This window comes from Thermobia domestica, chromosome 15, assembly GCF_964235325.1.
Source record: "Thermobia domestica chromosome 15, izTheDome1.hap1.1, whole genome shotgun sequence".
NCBI lineage: Eukaryota > Metazoa > Arthropoda > Insecta > Zygentoma > Lepismatidae > Thermobia > Thermobia domestica.
Window position 1 is genome coordinate 141256517 of NC_137468.1, and position 17536 is coordinate 141274052.

Below are 17536 nucleotides of genomic sequence, written 5' to 3' on the forward strand. Positions count from 1 at the left end.
GCCTCTAGAGAAATCGGTTTCTTGGGCGTTAGTGAAGAATAAAAGGAAATTAGACGAGTAATGACACTGGCTTTTGGGGGTCTCTTTGAATCGTTCTTTACATTACGAACCTTGTCCCGCAGCGATTTGCGTTAACGCAAAGAAAATTTTGTTTTTACAGTAGTTTGCGTAGCTCTCACAGACTGAGGCTCCTTCTTTCCTAATCGTCTATTTCAGCGTTCATTATTATCGGACAGCTTCTATTTGCTCTGGTGAGTAGGGTTACCATCTATCCAATGCGAAATGTAGTGACACTTCATGCAACAAATAAAGGTAGAAATGTACGATCGTTTTTCCGCAATATGTCTTTCTAGTGAAGAGAAAATGATATTTATCTACTTGGTAAAAGGATGGTGTAAAGTTTTTTCTTATTATGAAGATTGTATAATAAAGTGGGAAAAAGTCCAATAATAATAATAATAATAATAATAATAATAATAATAATAATAATAATAATAATAATAATAATAATAATAATAATAATAATATACAGGTATTATAAAGGTTAGTGGTAGCCCAAGCCATCAAACCCGTATACGCCACTGCTGCAAGAGTAGAGGAGAGTTACCAAAGAGCACGCACGCCCTAAGAGCGCGCAGTGCCAATTACGCTGAAGTGGTAACACACAGAATTATTATTGCTACGCTGTTTGATGCGTCTTTGTGTGAGAGTTGACACGAAGAAAAGGGAAGTTAACGTATCGTGCAAACAGAAAATACAGCTAAAAATAATTTTTTTGAATTCTTGATGTAATATTTTAATAATCTTAGTTAAGAAATTATTCTGATATAGCAGCTAACTACAGTACCCTTGTTGCATGGTAGAAAACATGAATGCAGATAGAATTATTTACCATGGCTTTGTTTCCGGGGTCTTGCATGTGCAGCCACATGGATGAATTTTACTCGAGTTGACTGCTGTTTCCCAAAGAGTGCGCGTTAGTGAGTTACCAAAGAACGCGCGCGTACTCTTTGGGAGAATTTCTTTGATTGTGTGTGTGGGTAGCGGCATTCATATTACAGAATCTGATGTTTGAATGCATTGTAGGATTATTTGCAATTGTTTGTTTCCGATTCAAGCATGACTGTAAATCATCTATAAGAAGTATTTTAAATTCACAAAATTTCTTAAATTACAATGATGATGATGATGATGGTGATGTGGTGTTCTGCCCGAAGGCAGGCCTTTGGTCCATGGTAGTTTGCATTGCCTTTCATGGTATGATGACATCGTCCTAAGAAGTGAGGAAATGATCATATGAAGATAATGGAAGTGTTCTGGAAGAAGATGCTGAGCTAAACATGGCTTCGATTACGATTGTAATGAAACCACGAACTAAGAATAAAAAAGATATACACTAAAGATATTGTTCAGGATTTTTTTCCAGTTGGTAGGATAATGTAATGAAACCACGAACTATGATTTAAAAAAAAAAAACATCATTAATTTTACTCATAAAAATCATAATTTGTGAGTGAAACTGAACGAAGTTTTTCTGTAATAATTTAAATTTCGTGTATGTTCATAATATAATTTTTAAAACCACATGGACGTGCAATTAAGAAATTGTTGAAAGCAAAAGCAAAATAGTTTAGAATCACCTGTAGTTAAATAATATAATGTTTATTAGTAATAATTAACATTTTGGATAAAATTACGAACAATTGAAAGCAAGCCTTAGGGTAAATATAAAGTTTAAAATACTTTTTATTTTTTCATCGATAGATAACAACCATATTTTTCAGAAAATGCTATTTTTTCCAAACTGAAGTCTTATAATTTCATTACACCATGGGGAAAGGAAAACGTCTTAGACCTATAGAAACCGCAACTTCAAGCACGTCTGTCCATCCGAAATACATCATTACTCTTCCGAAATAATAATAATAATAATAATAAAAATGCGACAAATTTCACGTATCAAACATCGATCTGAAATTTTTACTATTTCTCCATTTCACAAGTTTCTTCAGAGCAAACGAGTCAAAGGAAATGTTAAGTCAAAGAGAAAACTCTTTGATCAGCCCAATGAATCATCCACTTCAATAGAGAATACTGCAGCTGAAATCAACCAAAACTTCATGCGCAGTGTGTCACGAATTGAATGAAGAACCAATTGACGAAGACTGGATTCAGTGTATTAATTGTAAACGATGGTGACATGAGCAGTGTTCGTCTTACGAAAGGGTTTAGGTTTCAAGTATGATAGGTGTTGAGTGCGCCCTCTTAGGGACCGCAAAACGCACTCTTTGGGACACTGGTCCTTAAGAGTACGCATTTGAGTTTTTTAACTTTTTAACGTATATCTCCATTTCTACATCTAGTAGTAAACTTTTCTATTTCTTCCAATGTAGCCTAAACTTCAATTAAAATTTTGTACAATTTATATAATTGTAGCTTCATTACTTTCGGAGCTATTTGAAAATGAATATTAAGTGCGTGCTCTTTGGTAACCTTCCTCTACACTCTTAGTACAAGTATATTTTTGGCCCACACTAACTCCCCCCACCTCCACCTCAAAGTGCTTCAATTTCCACACTGGCAATAGCATTCTTCGAAGTCCATCGTGCTGTGTCAAATTCCGCCAAATTGTGATATCAAATACTCTGCAATTTTTCTGTAGCCGTCACCAGTCAACGAGGGTGTGGCACAGTCCTACCTCTGGAGTGGGCTGAAAAATAGTACCAAATTGAAACAAAAAGGGCTGAATTCATTTTTTTTATAAAAAAGTAAAATATTTTAGCCCACGTATGATCATCCCTGATCTAACTTTAGACCTATACATAAAGTTTATTACAACGCGTAGATCTATAAAACGCAGAAATGTTCGGGTATCTTCATATTCGTCAATATGGCGTCATTAGTAAACAACTTAGCCCTGTAAGCCGGCAACTATGTCAATGTATTTTTTCGTACTATTCAGTACCGTGCCATTGGAGGGGAGGAACTGGGCGATGGCCCGGGCGCCAAAGTAAGTGGGCACAAAATTCGGAAGGAAAAAGAAATATATATATATATATATATATATATATATATATATATATATATATATATATATATATATATATATATATATATATATATATATATATATATATATATATTGGAAGGAAAAGTAATGAAAGTGCCCAAAATCAAGGAAAAACAGGTTCTTTTTTTAATTATTACGCTTCACGCCAACTATGGTGGCACTTCGTGGCTAGTCTATCAACCTCTCTCGCATGTACGGGGGCGTCGTCTTATATTCTGGCCCCCCAGGCGATGATATTCCAGGCACGGCACTGGTGCTGTTATCGTTTTGTTGTAGAATCTTTGCAACGACACATAAATTATAGACTTACTTGAGTACATGCTGGTCTTCTTCAGAATATGCAACACTTGATTCAACATGTGTGTACTTTTATCTTTTAAGATTTCAACCTAAAATTTCCACCCCACTGCTTCTTTCTCATCTCCTTCATGCGCGGCGTGGATGCACCATCTAGCGTCATTTGTTTCCCGGTATAGTCCGAATTACGAATTTTCCACACAAAATTCGTAACGTTATGCGGTTCAACGTCACAATGAATGTTCAACAGCATTTTTTAAGAATCCAACACACAGTATGAGTAACGTGAAATGTGGGAAACGTTTCACTGACACTTTTGAAAATGTGACAAGTATTTGTTAAATGATGCTGAATTGAATAGAATTGACCAACTTTTTCACAAAAGAGGCTGAAAATGCCAGCGTGGTACCAACGGGCCGATGAATGACAAAAAGGGCTGCATCTGGCACAATTGTACCAAGTGTGGAACAAAACTGTTTTGTCTCCGTGAAATTGATGACTGTAGGCGACAGCGACGGGATAGTGCATGACTGTTTTGTCGCCAGTGAGCGGTAGGCATAAGGGGGATGTCATTAACAAATTAACCCGTTTAATTGATGATATTATTCGTTTGTGAACGAAAAGCTCTGTTCTTGGTTGGAATTTTTATTTCCCTCTCCATAAAATAATGTAAAATTTCCGGACTGCACTGCTCCCTTTACGGTAATTTTTGGCTGTCTTTCCAATAGGATTGCCAACTGGCCAGTTTTTCACCGGCCTGACCGGAAATATTGCTGTTATTTTGACTAAAGCCGGTGACCGGCACAACTTCTTACCAGCCCCTTTATGTCCTTTTTTTTTTTTAAAAAAAAAAAAAAAATTGTATCTAGTTCGAAGCAATTTCATCTAGTTTGAAGTATAGATTTAAAAAGTAACTTTCATTCTGTAAATCCAAAACTATCACTTTTCACCATCTATCAACGATCAATAATTTTTTCATCTGCTTAGATAATTTTAAAGAAGTGGCAGTTGTTGGTAAATACAATAAAATGATCAATGGCGACTTCAGTTTTTCAGTTTTAGTATAATGTATCTATTAAACTTAGTAAATGTACTAAGGATAGGAGAGGTGCTAATGCACTTTTGTTCAGGATAATACATTTCCTTCCCATGGATGTGTCCAGTAGGAATGGCCTTCCGGAAATTTTGTTTTCCGGAATCGGAAAATTTACTTTCCGGAATTCGGAAAAATTCCGGAATTCAGAAAAAATCCAGAATTCGGAAAAATTCTGGAATTCGGAAAAATTCCGAAATTCAGAAAAATTCTGGAATTCGGAAAAATTCCGGAATTCGGAAAAATTCCGGAATTCGGAAAAAATCCGGAATTCAGAAAAACCCGAAATTCGGAAAAATTCCGGATTTCGGAAAAATTCCGACAGTCGGAAAAAATCCGGAATTCAGAAAAACCCGAAATTCGGAAAAATTCCGGATTTCGGAAAAATTCCGACAGTCGGAAAAAATCCGGAATTTAGAACAAATCGGAATTTTTCCGAAATCCGGAATTTTTCAGATTTTACTTTCCGGATTCCGTTCCGGTTTACATTCATACATTTTATTTCTATATACAAGAGAAAGGCCAAACAAACACAATCACTGTTTTGTTCAGAAGAAAAGAGAGAATTTCTTTTTTGTAAACGCAAAAAGTCACCGTACACTTATGCTTGAATTAATGCTTATAAAGTTTATTACGTTATTTAATATTTTATGGGATTACCCTGTGCGTTAATGATTGCCTGTAGTCTTCGTGGCATTGATTTCACCTGTAGTAATTCGTAGTTCTGTAGCTTCGGGACTGATTATGTCCCATTCTTCTTGCAAGCTCTTCTCAGGCCTTCTTTAATAGAGAAGCTGTGCCTTCTGATTCTTGTCTCCAGAACAGACCATAGATGTTCTATGGGGTTCATGTCTGGGGATTGGGGAGGTGTGCGAAGCTGTTTCAAGGTATTATAGAGTAGCCACAATCGAGTATTTTCCGCTGTATGTTTGGAGTCGTTGTCTTGCTGAACAATAAATTGTTTTCAAGAACCATCTTCTGCGCACTAGTATGGAGATTTTCCTTTAATATGTTAATATACACTTTGTGGATCATCACTCCATCGATAAGGTGGAGACGACCCACTCCTGAGGCACTCATACAATCCCAGACGAGCACGGACTTACTTTAGGGACGAGATTTTGAGGATTCATCTCTGTATTCACCTTGCGCCATACCATACGCCTCCCACTGGACTCGATAAAATTAAATTTACTTTCGTCCGAAAATATGACCCTATTCCAGAAAGAAGCCTGATCCCTTATCTTTATACTCTTTTTCAAACTTTAGTCTCTTTATACGATTTGTCTTGTTCACCCAGAACATTTTCCTGGCTATCCGACCATGATACCCTGCAAATATTCCGCACTGTACTGGCTGATACTTTAACACCGCGTGTTTCCAGATCCGTTTCCAATTGCACAGCACTACTTTTTGGAACCTTTTTTCTTTCCCTAATAATGTAACGTTTATCTTGTTCACTCAACACTCTTGGTCTTCCAGTTCTTTTTTTTTGTTTGTTTGTTTGTTTGTTTGTTTCGCACAGTGATAGAACATTATACATCGCAATTATTGTTTGTACTGTTGAACGAGGCCTGTCTGCAAGGTTTGCTATCTTTCTCAAAGACTTACCCTTCTTATGCAATTTAATAATTACTTTTCTTGTCTCCTCATTTGTTTCTGTTCGGTTGCTTCCCATTTTGACAGCCCACCGTGCAGTTTTTTCACTCCTATTCACAACTAAACTCATTCTGTTACTCGTCATGCTATACAGAGGTGTATACTCAGGTGAATACTAGTGAACCCCAGTTGTGGTATCTTTGTTTCGTATTCGTACGTCAGGTGTACGATCACTTTTTGCGTCTACTCTATACATTTTCTACGGAATTTATTTACTTTCTGACCATTAAACTTGTCTTTGTGGTTCTTTATTGATATATTCATAAAGCTTAGTTTTCATTATTTATATTGTGTGTGTTATTACACTTCTTAAATTTTCTGTTTCTTTTTCGTAGGTATTGTCGTTTCAATAGCATAGGTGTACGAACACTTTCTGCGCTCACTGTATGTACAGTAAATACAAATTTATAATTTTTGACTTTACGAAATATACAATGTAATTATTCAATAATTAACATAAGCAGGCATTCATTAATTTATATTAATATAATAATTAATAAAACTAATAAGCGGGTGATTGATGACTCAGTGGTAAAGTTTTCATCTATGGTTTGTAACCCAGGGCATGTGGGTTTTCGATGGCTAATTTTGTGTTCGAAAATTTTCCCGGTGGTAGGCCTACTCTTGGTTCCCTTTCTTATATTTGTTCCATCATCACTCATTAACGAATTTAGTTTATCAAAACTCTATAGCCATATATTCATTCTGTCCGTCAGTGAAACAAACAGTCTCAAGAACTATCTGATGGATTACCAATCAATTTTGGCCATGATGTACAGAGTCAATAGTTAAGAATCGAGTTCCCTGATGAATGTAATATTCAAACCGGAAGCGGTACAAATCAACCATTTTCGGTTTTAACGTTATTCATTATATAGTAAATATGGTAATAGATAGCGAGAAGCGGTTTCCAGTAATCGACATATATAACAGGCATGTAGATAGAATGTTACCCAATTTGTGCATCAGCTGAAAATAATGAGCTTACAAGGGACATCACCCAATTGTCCGGCTCCGATTTCAATGAAATTTTTATTGCTGATAGAGGACATATATTCATTACTTGTGATGACAGAAATTTTTGCCATGGTGCATGTTTTCTATTTTTTAATAATTTTTAAAGGCTGTGATGTGGTTAATAGAGATTACTGCAGAACTCCCTTACTACCCTTTGTAAACGGAGTGTTAATGAAAGAACAACCATGTAGATACGTATAGGGCCTAGGGGGAAGTCGTATGACATGTATGACCTTGACGTCAGCCATCTTGAAATCCGCCATTTTGAATTAGGGTCAAGTTTTTTAAATGGGAATAGGGTAATATGATACATAATTTCGAGCTAGAATTTAATCAGAAAGACGATAATGAAGTTAGTTTTAAGATGCGCCCATTTGGTGAAAAGTTACAGGCATATTAACTGTTTACACTTACTATGTGCGTAAGTCCCTTACCTCCGCTTCTAAAACGCGTATTATTGATAATAAGTGGATAAAGGTTTCGGTAATACATATTATGCCTAGAAGGAAGTGATACGATAAGGGTATCATTGACTGCAGCCATCTTGAAATTCGCCATTTTGAATTAAAGTGAAGTTTTGAAAACTGAGAACCATAGCATGTGGCACCAAATTTTAATAGTAAATTTTCCCCAAAAGCCAATGGTATGTTTATTTTTGTTCTATAGTTAACCAGTATGAATTTATGACTCTTCTAATGTGCACGAAACGTACATTATTCGATCTTTCACACTGACAACACTCCTAATTTTCACCGCATGTTTTAAGATTCCAACTGGCACTATGCAATTGTTTCCATGACTCATGTTTTCTAAATTTATTACATTTTTTAAGAGTTGCGATTTGTCAGTTCATGAATAGTGTTGGGATAAGCATCCAGCAATTTTTCTGAATTTTGAAGACTTGCCTTGTAATTATTAATTTCCTAGGCAGTGTAATTATTTATTTTAACCCAAACTACATGAGGAACATATGGACCTATATGAGTAAAGAAGTACAAATGAAATTATAAGAATTGGTGTAACACGAACTCAAAATTATCATGAAATGTAGCCTACATGTTGCGCAAACGACAAACAGTATTTTTTTTTAATAAATACAACTTTAAAACTTTAAAGGAACAGCAGCAATGATAGAAAATATCAAAGAGACATAACATGACTGTTCCCAATACACTGTTTGTACCGAGAACAAAATATGAAAACAACTAACTTGTTTATAAAGAGGTGTAACTTAATCGAGTTCCCGATCAATACTGATTATAAATTTTACAAACATGAACCATCGACAACAATCGCTAGAAAACGAATGACTTTTTTGTCTGACTAGCTAAAATATTACCATAGAAAATAAATAAATATACAACAAACAAATAAATATAAAACAAAAGACCATTGATTTACACAACAATCATATTTCGTTTCCTTTTTCAAGTGAATTTTCAACTTATTTCTCGTCTCATCTACTATCCATTACAAGCTACATCTCCAGTATTACCTGAATGCAAAGTTGGAGTTCTTTTGTTCTGCGATGATTCATGTCAGTAAACAAGTTTTTGAAAGGCAGGTATAGGAAATAAATAATTATATTGCCTATGAAATTAATAATCACATGGCAAGTCTTCAAAATTCAGAAAGATTGCTGGATGCTTATCCCAACACTATTCATGAACTGACAAATCGCAACTCTTAAAAAATGTAATAAATTTAGAAATTATGAGACATGGAAACAATTGCATAGTGCCAGTTGGAACCTTAAAACATGCGGTGAAAATTAGGAGTGTTGCCAGTTTGAAAGATCGAACAATGGACGTTTCGTGCACATTAGAAGAGTCATAAATTCATACTGGTTAACTATAGAACAAAAATAAACATACCATTGGCTTTTGGGGAAAATTTACTATTAAAATTTGGTGCCACATGCTATGGTTTTCAGTTTTCAAAACTTCAATTCAAAATGGCGGATTTCAAGATGGCTGCCGTCAATGATACTCTTATCGTATCATTTTTCTCTAGGCATAATATGTATTACCGAAACCTTTATCCACTTATTATCATTAATACGCGGGATAGAAACGGAGGTAAGGGACTTACGCACATAGTAAGTATAAACAATTTATGTGCCTGTAACTTTTCACCAAATGGGCGCATCTTAAAACTAACTTCATTATTGTCTTTCTGATTAAATTCTAGCCCGAAATTATGTATCACATTACCCTATTCCCATTTAAAAAACTTGACCTTAATTCAAAATGGCGGATTTCAAGATGGCTGACGTCAAGGTCATACATGCCATACGACTTCCCCCTAGGCCCTATACGTATCTACATGGTTGTTCTTTCATTAACACTCCGTTTACAAAGGGTAGTAAGGGAGTTCTGCAGTAATCTCTATTAACCACATCACAGCCTTTAAAAATTATTAAAAAATAGAAAACATGCACCATGGCAAAAATTTCTGTCATCACAAGTAATGAATATATGTCCTCTATCAGCAACAAAAATTTCATTGAAATCGGAGCCGGACAATTGGGTGATGTCCCTTGTTAGGTATTTAGAGAGCATTTTCCGCTTTAGAAAATATGTGCTTGGTAAAGAATGTAGAGAATTAGCTGAGTCAGGCACGTAGCTAGAATATGGTAATAGGAAGGGGGGAGGGGTCTGTCACGAAATACTGTGGTTATTTACCAGGGGCTCAATCATTCTAAACTATTTTATTGGCAACATATATTGGTTCGTTTAGCCTAGATTTCTAATATGATATGAAATACTGTGGTTACACACCAGGGGCTCGATCAATCTAAATATTTTACTGACAACATACCCATATTGATTGGTTAGGACAATAAAATGAGGATATATTAGTAAGTATTTTAATAAGAAGCCGTGAAGAAATCTCGAGTAAAATAATATAAAAAAGTATTGAAAAAGATATAGTCTTCCGAGGTCATTCGAACGGTGTCGAGAATTTTGCGTCTTGTAAATTTGCGCCCTAACTCAAGAACAGGGAAAATTGCGCCTGCGATGTGCCTCCACCGGGAAGTTTGAGCCCTGCGAAATAAAAGAACCTATTGGAGCTTACGCATTTGCTCGGAAGGGCTGACATTACAGCATAAACAATCCTCCCCCCACAACCATGCCATTTGTGATTTATTTTCATTGTGGCTATATAAGGGGACAATAAACTTCAATATAGGCCAAAAGAACACAACGGATCAACGCAATCACTGCTTCTTCCAGAGATGATTTTGGGGGAAGACTGGCCTCCCCAGAGCTCTCAGAGTGCCCCCTCGGAGGAGACCAAAATAATACGTCTATAATATAATAATAAATAGAATAGTACCAGCAGTGACCCCCCTCAGGAATACTAAGTGTGCCCCCCGGAACATTTTTTCTGAAAGAACGACTGAACGCAATTGTGTGTTTGAAGTGTAATTCCAGCAAGTAAACACACTGTACATAGTTTTCTTGATAATATTACTGAACTGATTTTACATTCACTTTACATTTTCTTTTCTTTATTTTGTGTCCTGAAAAGCCAAACAACTCGCAAGGATTGTGAACAGAGATATCTGGATAGAGCCAAACATCCTTTTGTAGATTAAACTATACTCTTTGATTATATTAATAAATAATTATATATCAGTCATTTATACTTTTATTGTAAATTTTGTAGTATAATGAAAAATTGTATTTGTATGGATTGCCCTTTAGTGAACTAAAATTGTATTTTTTTCATTTGTTCGGAATATTATAACGGATGGAGTAACTCACTGAGACGATGAGAGGCAAGCCTAGTTCAAGTATGAGTGGAAGTTACTTTACACAAAACAATAATAAGTTGAATTGTAGGGCGCTAACATCCCAGTGCAAATATATAGCCGGCGCATTTTCCCCTCTTTTTGGGGTAGGGCGCAAACATCCCAGTGGAAATATATTGCGAGCGCATTTTTCCTATTTTTGTGGTAGGGCGCAAAATTCTCGCATTCAAGGAAAATATAATGTCCGTGAAGTTGACAAGCCACTCATGTCAGACTCCAATTTCGACTTTAAACGTCGCTAGTGCTACGTTAGTGTTCGATAGTGACGCAAATCGTTAGTACTCCACAGATAACGTGTGCTTTTTAAATAATGGATATAAGTCTTCTAACTGCATGCCAACACGCCCACTTCTAAGAATCATCTCAAAAATGAGGTTAACCGTTAGAGCAAGTAACTGCTCATTAGTGCCATTAACATTAACGCCTCCATCGTACGGCCCTTTGAGTAATAATAACATAACGCTCTTTGCTAGTCTGAATGCGTCCCTATATTCTCGCGAACATTCTGACGTGCCCAAGTTAGTTACTTTTTTTTGTGCAACTATTGTTTATCTGTTATTGTTTATTATTTATTGCTAGTCTGCAAAGTAGTCCTTACATTAACATGCCATTGTCCTTGATAATCATTGCGTATTTACAAGCAGTTTGTTATTACTGTTAGAAGATAACAGATAAAATCTACTACTTAACGGTTCATATTTTTCTTTTACAGTACATAAACGATTAATAATAATAATAATAATAATAATAATAATAATAATAATAATAATAATAATAATAATAATAATAATAATAATAATAAGACTATTCCAGCATAAAAGTTATCAATTGCATCACACTGGCAACAAGCGACGCATATTTTAACTTCATAAAAATTCGTTTCTCACGATTTTCTGGAAAACTACGTATGATAACATCTTCATTCTGTCAAGTTGTTTATCTCAGTATGATATATGTCTTACCTCTGGACAATATCACAGTAAAACAAAAATTAAATATTAGGAGTACATCGTACTTTTGGACTACATCTCATTAACCATGGGAAGATTGAGTAGTGTATACTTTAGGATGTAAGTTTCAGCTTAACTTGCATCATACATTCTTAGGATTACAAAAAGGAAATTTGTTCGTTTGCATTTGAACAAAATTCTTAGGATTACAAAAAGAAAAAATAATTTTTCCAAATTCCGGATTTTTTCTGAATTCCGGATTTTTTCCGAATTCCGGATTTTTCCCCCGAAATCCGGAATTTTTCTGAATTCCGGAATTTTTCCAAAATACGGAATTTTTCCGAAATCCGGAATTTTTCCGAAATCCGGAATTTTTCCGAATTCCGGATTTTTCCCCGAATTCCGGAATTTTTCATAAATCCGGAATTTGTCCGAATTCCGGAATTTTCCGATTTTACTTTCCGGATTCCGGAAAGTAAAAAATCCGGAATTGGCCATCCCTAGTCCAGAGACCTATATCATAGAGAATTTTAAGGAGGTGCCGTTTTCTTTTTATTTTCCAGAGTTGGCAGCCCTACTTCAAAATTCGCCATCCTGTGAAAAATACATGTGTTGCACTGTCGAGCCGGTCCTGATTACGCTCTGTAGTACCAATATTACAAGTCATGAGCATAATGATCTAACAATATACTTCAAGTATAGTTTGAATGTCAGATTCATTACGAAGTAACGAAACCTTGCAAAACTACGTCAAGTTTTTTTTTTTTTTGTTACGTTTTTAATAATTTTACATTTTTAAAATTTAATTAAAACATTAAATTTTACGATTTTCACTGTTTATCAATTTTATATACATTGATAAAAGTGAGTAACCGACTTCCGCTTAAAATTGTGAAATGTCATTGTCATTGTCGTGAGTAATTAACTCTAAACGTGACCTTCGGTGTTATTCGTGAACTTAACTGCAGTTGCGAGAATCATGGTGAGAATGTGAAAATTGAGATTAGGTAATTGGAATGGTACGCATGCGGAATTTTGAATGAATCTTTGCACTACCGTTGTAACCTGATAGTTGTTTCTGCCGAGAAAGGTATGGACTTTCTTTGATTCATAATGTGGTTATATAGAAATTTCCGAAATAGCTACCGGTATTTAATAATTAAAAATGTGTCAGAATTGAGATTCTAATTTTTCGCAGGATAAGTTACATGTTAAATCTAAAGTTTTGTATTAGATTAGTTGTATCTTCAAGTAGGTTATGCAAGTGTCCTTCAGTACTGTCACTGCAAAATAAGTGATGTGCAAATTGTGAATAACTTTGTGTGCGTATTATGTCTTGAAATATATACTTTGACAAAACTCATCTCTGAAATGAGCTCATTCGTGGCTAAGCGATTAGCGTACGCACCTTTAGCGCGGGAGACGCGGGTTCGATTCCCGGCGGGAGCTCGTGTTGTTTGAATTCCACGTTAATCAGTAGGTAGGTCCAGTCGCTATATGGCCTCGCTGCTGAAAAGGACGTTAAACAAAATCAAATCAACTGAACTCAACTCTGCAAGAAACTTGTACAGATTAAGAAAATGGGGACTACCTGTAATGACTAAGTATGCTCTTTTGAAAGAAAAAATCTTAACGTCCTTAGAAGTTCCATTTTTACAAATCTCTGCTGGAAACCGCAGAACCGAGAGAACGGTAGCAAGCAAAGATAGGAGAATAGCATTAAGATTAAGCGCCTAAAGCACTCTTTGGATTCAATGTAACTTGCACGACTTAAAAATATATATATATATATATATATATATATAATGACATTACTGCTGTATCGCCGGACCACACGAAAATTAGAGAGAGAATATTATTTAGTTTTTTCCCCAGAATACTAGATTGCGACCCTGGCAAACTTAGTAGCATAGCAGGGGTATCCGAGCGATAGCAAGGGCGTGGATCCTGAGGAAGCAGGCGCGTCAGCGGCGGTGGGTATACCCATGAACGTGATGTCATAAAATGCATAGCTTATGTGCTGCACAGCTTTGAGAGATATAGTAAATGTTATCCAAAAGAGGGTAAGAGTTCCTTTGTCCTTAAGAGTGACATCTGGCGCGGGTTAATAGTGATTTGGTTAGGGTACGTTAGATCAGATCAGATAAATTGATTCCAGTCACTGGTCGGCACAAAGTAAACCCTTTCACACAATTTCAACAACTGACACTCCTTATCTTTGTGCAACTCGATAAAACTCAAACATGATATGTGACACTCTTCACATTTACGCACCATTTCCTCGCTGCCATTCGCATAAATCATAACAAGTGTACCACTCCGCCAACTAGTGCCTTCCACCTTCATATATAGTGCCGCTTACAACATCAAAAACAACTAACAACAAGTACTTACTTAGCTTAAACTATTCCCCTCATCTGACTTTCACTCTCACTTCCTCACAAACCAAAATAAATTCTCCATCTCATCTGGTAACTTTTCTAAAAATTGGTACGGCAGTACAGCAGTTAACCCAATATGTGTGTGTGTGTGTGTGTTGGTGATTTAAGAGTTTAGGTTGTGTGTAATTACTGCTTCTTATGGTGGATTTGATGGTAATTTGCGTGCATTGATTATCTTAAATATCTAGTTTGTTAATTTATTTAGAGATATGACACATGTGTACAATTAATTGTGCAAATTAAGAATATAGGCGCCATTTCAGAGATTATTTGGTCGCGCAGATGGGAGCCAGAACTCGCTAATGCTCTCGCCTTTGGTCGACACTCGGTCAAAAATGTGTAACAGTTTCTTCAGACCAACTGACCTGATTGAGGATTTTCCTCATTCACACCAGGCAAATGCCGGGATGGTATCTAGCATACAAGTTCCAGACCTCTTCTCTGGATAATGTACTCGCCGAGGGACGTAATCCCTCATACGTGTCGAGCTTAAGGCCATAGATGCCGATAATGGCCAGAAATATGTATAAATAAATAAATGAAGTGAGCCAGATCTAGCGTAAAGTAAGCGAAGATAATCTAACATAAAAACATTGGTTCACATCTGCGGATTCCAAATTATTTTACGGCATTACTCCAGCAGAATGTTCTACCAAATTTTGACATATTTCTTACATTTTTAGATACTTTGATAGTGCATAAAATACGAAGCAACTTGTGCTAGGAGGCCACGAAAAAGCACGAATGCTATCTAACCGAATCACAGCAGAAGCGAACTAGGGAGGTCCGAGCGGAAGTGTCACCTAGCACAAATTGGATTGTATTTTTGCACTATTCTCGTTTATACGCATACCTATATTACTGACGCGCCTAATCCCTGCGGACGCACTATATGCGGGCTGGCCTGCTGCGCTTTTGGCCCAACTCAATTAACATTCTGGCTTTTAGTGGACACCTAGCAAATTTGGTTTGTGTGTTTTACAGAGTCGTTTTTATGACATTGGTCTGGATTCGTATTTATATTCGTAAGCTGAAGCCCTCGTAAAGAAAACTTGTATCAATAAATGCAAAACCTACTCTAAAAAACAAATTATAAGATACTGCGACGGAATTTTGTGATGAAATGATGGCATATAATAGGATAGCATGTTATCAAAATTTACTCTCATATTGTCAATTTCTACGCATTTATTTGGACGTGCGCCAGGAGTATTCCAGATCGCTTTAAGAAATGTTACTAGTGTCAACACTAGTTTCTAGTGTTACATTTAAAGCAGGAAAAGTTAATATGAAAAAAGTGTATTTTTTAAATTTGACTAAATATTCTACTGCATCCTATTTTTCTTTCACATATGAAAATGACTGCGTACAGATTGATAATATGGTGACAAACAGGTACGTCATATAAACAGTTATTGATGCAAAGAAAAAAAAAACGTGCACCAAGGTCTGCTATGATAGAATAGGTTACGTTTGGTAAGGATATTCGAGAAGATTAGGCTATCTTAGTAGGCTATGTTTCGTTTCGTTTACAAATACCTTAATATGAGTTGGTAGTGATACGAGTTCGTATAGGAATTATAACCATAAAGATAGAGCTTTTGTAAACTGGGAAAATACTCCGCTTGTGGAAAATATCTAATACAGCTCTCTTTCAATAAGGGTTATTGGAATTTTCCGTAGTATTTTTTTGGAGGGGGAATAAAGTAATAACCCCCCCCCCAAAAAAAAAAACTCACTTTCAAAGATTGGATAGAAATAATAACCTTAATTTGGTTATAATCACCTTCAATTTTATTTCTTAGTGCATGCCTCTTTTGGAATTATGTATAACGAATTTTGTTTGCGCTCGATGAAATTCATTGTAAAGGATCTTGTTTGTGGTTGCTTCATTCTTTGGATGTAATTATCACGTACCTCTAACTAGGTTTTAATCATGCTACTTTGATTGAAGTGCGTATTCGACGGGGAAGAGGGTCAAAATCTATCGAAGAATTGAAATGTTACGATCCTGTCAAAGTTAGGAAGATGAAGCTTGATATATAAACACTTAATTGAAAATAATTGGACCCATGTCTCAGTATTTTTGAGAATTCTCATTTTAAGGGGCAAGGGGAGCATTACATTGAAAGTAATGTTTCTTGTTGTTTGAAGCATTGAAATCAATGACAGCATCACGGGGAAACGATTCAGTATTTTGAAATGCATTTGTGAACATAGTTAGGGCCAGGGTTGGCTGGTTTAAACCAAGGTGGTTTAAACCAGCTGTTTTTTCAAAAGAACCAATGGGTTTAAACCAAAAAACCAAAATTTCCGTAAAAGTGTAACTATTCGTAAAATCTTGATGAACACACATTTGTAGGTTATCACGTTTCACTCCCAAATATTATTCGTACTATATTCAGACCTACATTCCCCATTCTTTACTCAAAGAGATTATAGTACAAAAGCAACTTTTTTTATGTAACTTTTTGGATGTTTCTTTTGTGACTTTTTTTATAGTTTGTTATTATTGTTATGCAACCAAAGGAAAATTATAAACATTGTTTCGTTTTAATAATGTTTACTATTGATAAAATACATCGAAATGCCGTACTTTTTTGGGGAGGGGGTCATACAAACCCCACGAGAGGCAATTATTGTGATAACAAGAATCTTTGGTAACTATTTATGTATAAATGGATCAGAGCCAAAGTGAACTCAAATAATTCGTATCTTTATTGTCTTTTCTTACTGATATGCAAAGTAAGTCGTTATATTTCTTTAACTTGAACTAATAAAAGTCGTAGTGAACTGACTTGGACTAAATTAGTTCTTCTGTACTCTGTAGTACTTTAAAATTGTCCATTTGTAATTCTGTATAATGGATCCACTTGTGCAATTGTTTATCTTTTTGTCCTTCTGTACTAATGAGTCTTGACGATTATATTAAAAAATATGTAAAGATCAGTCCAACGTATTTTTATCAGGAGTCCTTCGTGAGTGAGTCGGCAGACGTATCGCATTTGTGGCCAGTTAGTTCCGGTTTCGAGTTCAAATGGAGGACAATTTCTGTTGGATGTAAGCCGAGAAGCGGTTTGGATCCCGCTTTAAGCTTATGTGACCCCTTCCAGCATAACCCGGTTGTTGCATACTAACACTAAGGCGAAACAAGCTTATTTTTGTCCATATGTTATATAAATACATAGAGCA

At 35.6% G+C, this 17536-nt stretch overlaps 1 protein-coding gene across 4 annotated transcripts in view; it reads left to right on the forward strand.

Moving 5' to 3' along the window:
* The window catches only part of LOC145671271 (putative serine hydrolase), an 83176-nt gene that overhangs the window by 53080 nt on the left and 12560 nt on the right, over nt 1-17536 (forward strand). Inside the window, exon 1 of one of the 4 annotated variants that reach the window (XM_081740208.1) lies at nt 12530-12993. The exons of 1 other annotated variant lie outside the window; for it this stretch is intronic. The gene's annotated coding sequence lies outside the window, so the exon portion shown is untranslated. Of the gene's footprint in view, nt 1-12529; nt 12994-13340; nt 13384-13443; nt 13508-17536 lie in introns of those variants that run through there. 2 more of the 4 variants (XM_081740209.1, XM_081740211.1) reach the window with 2 other exon arrangements.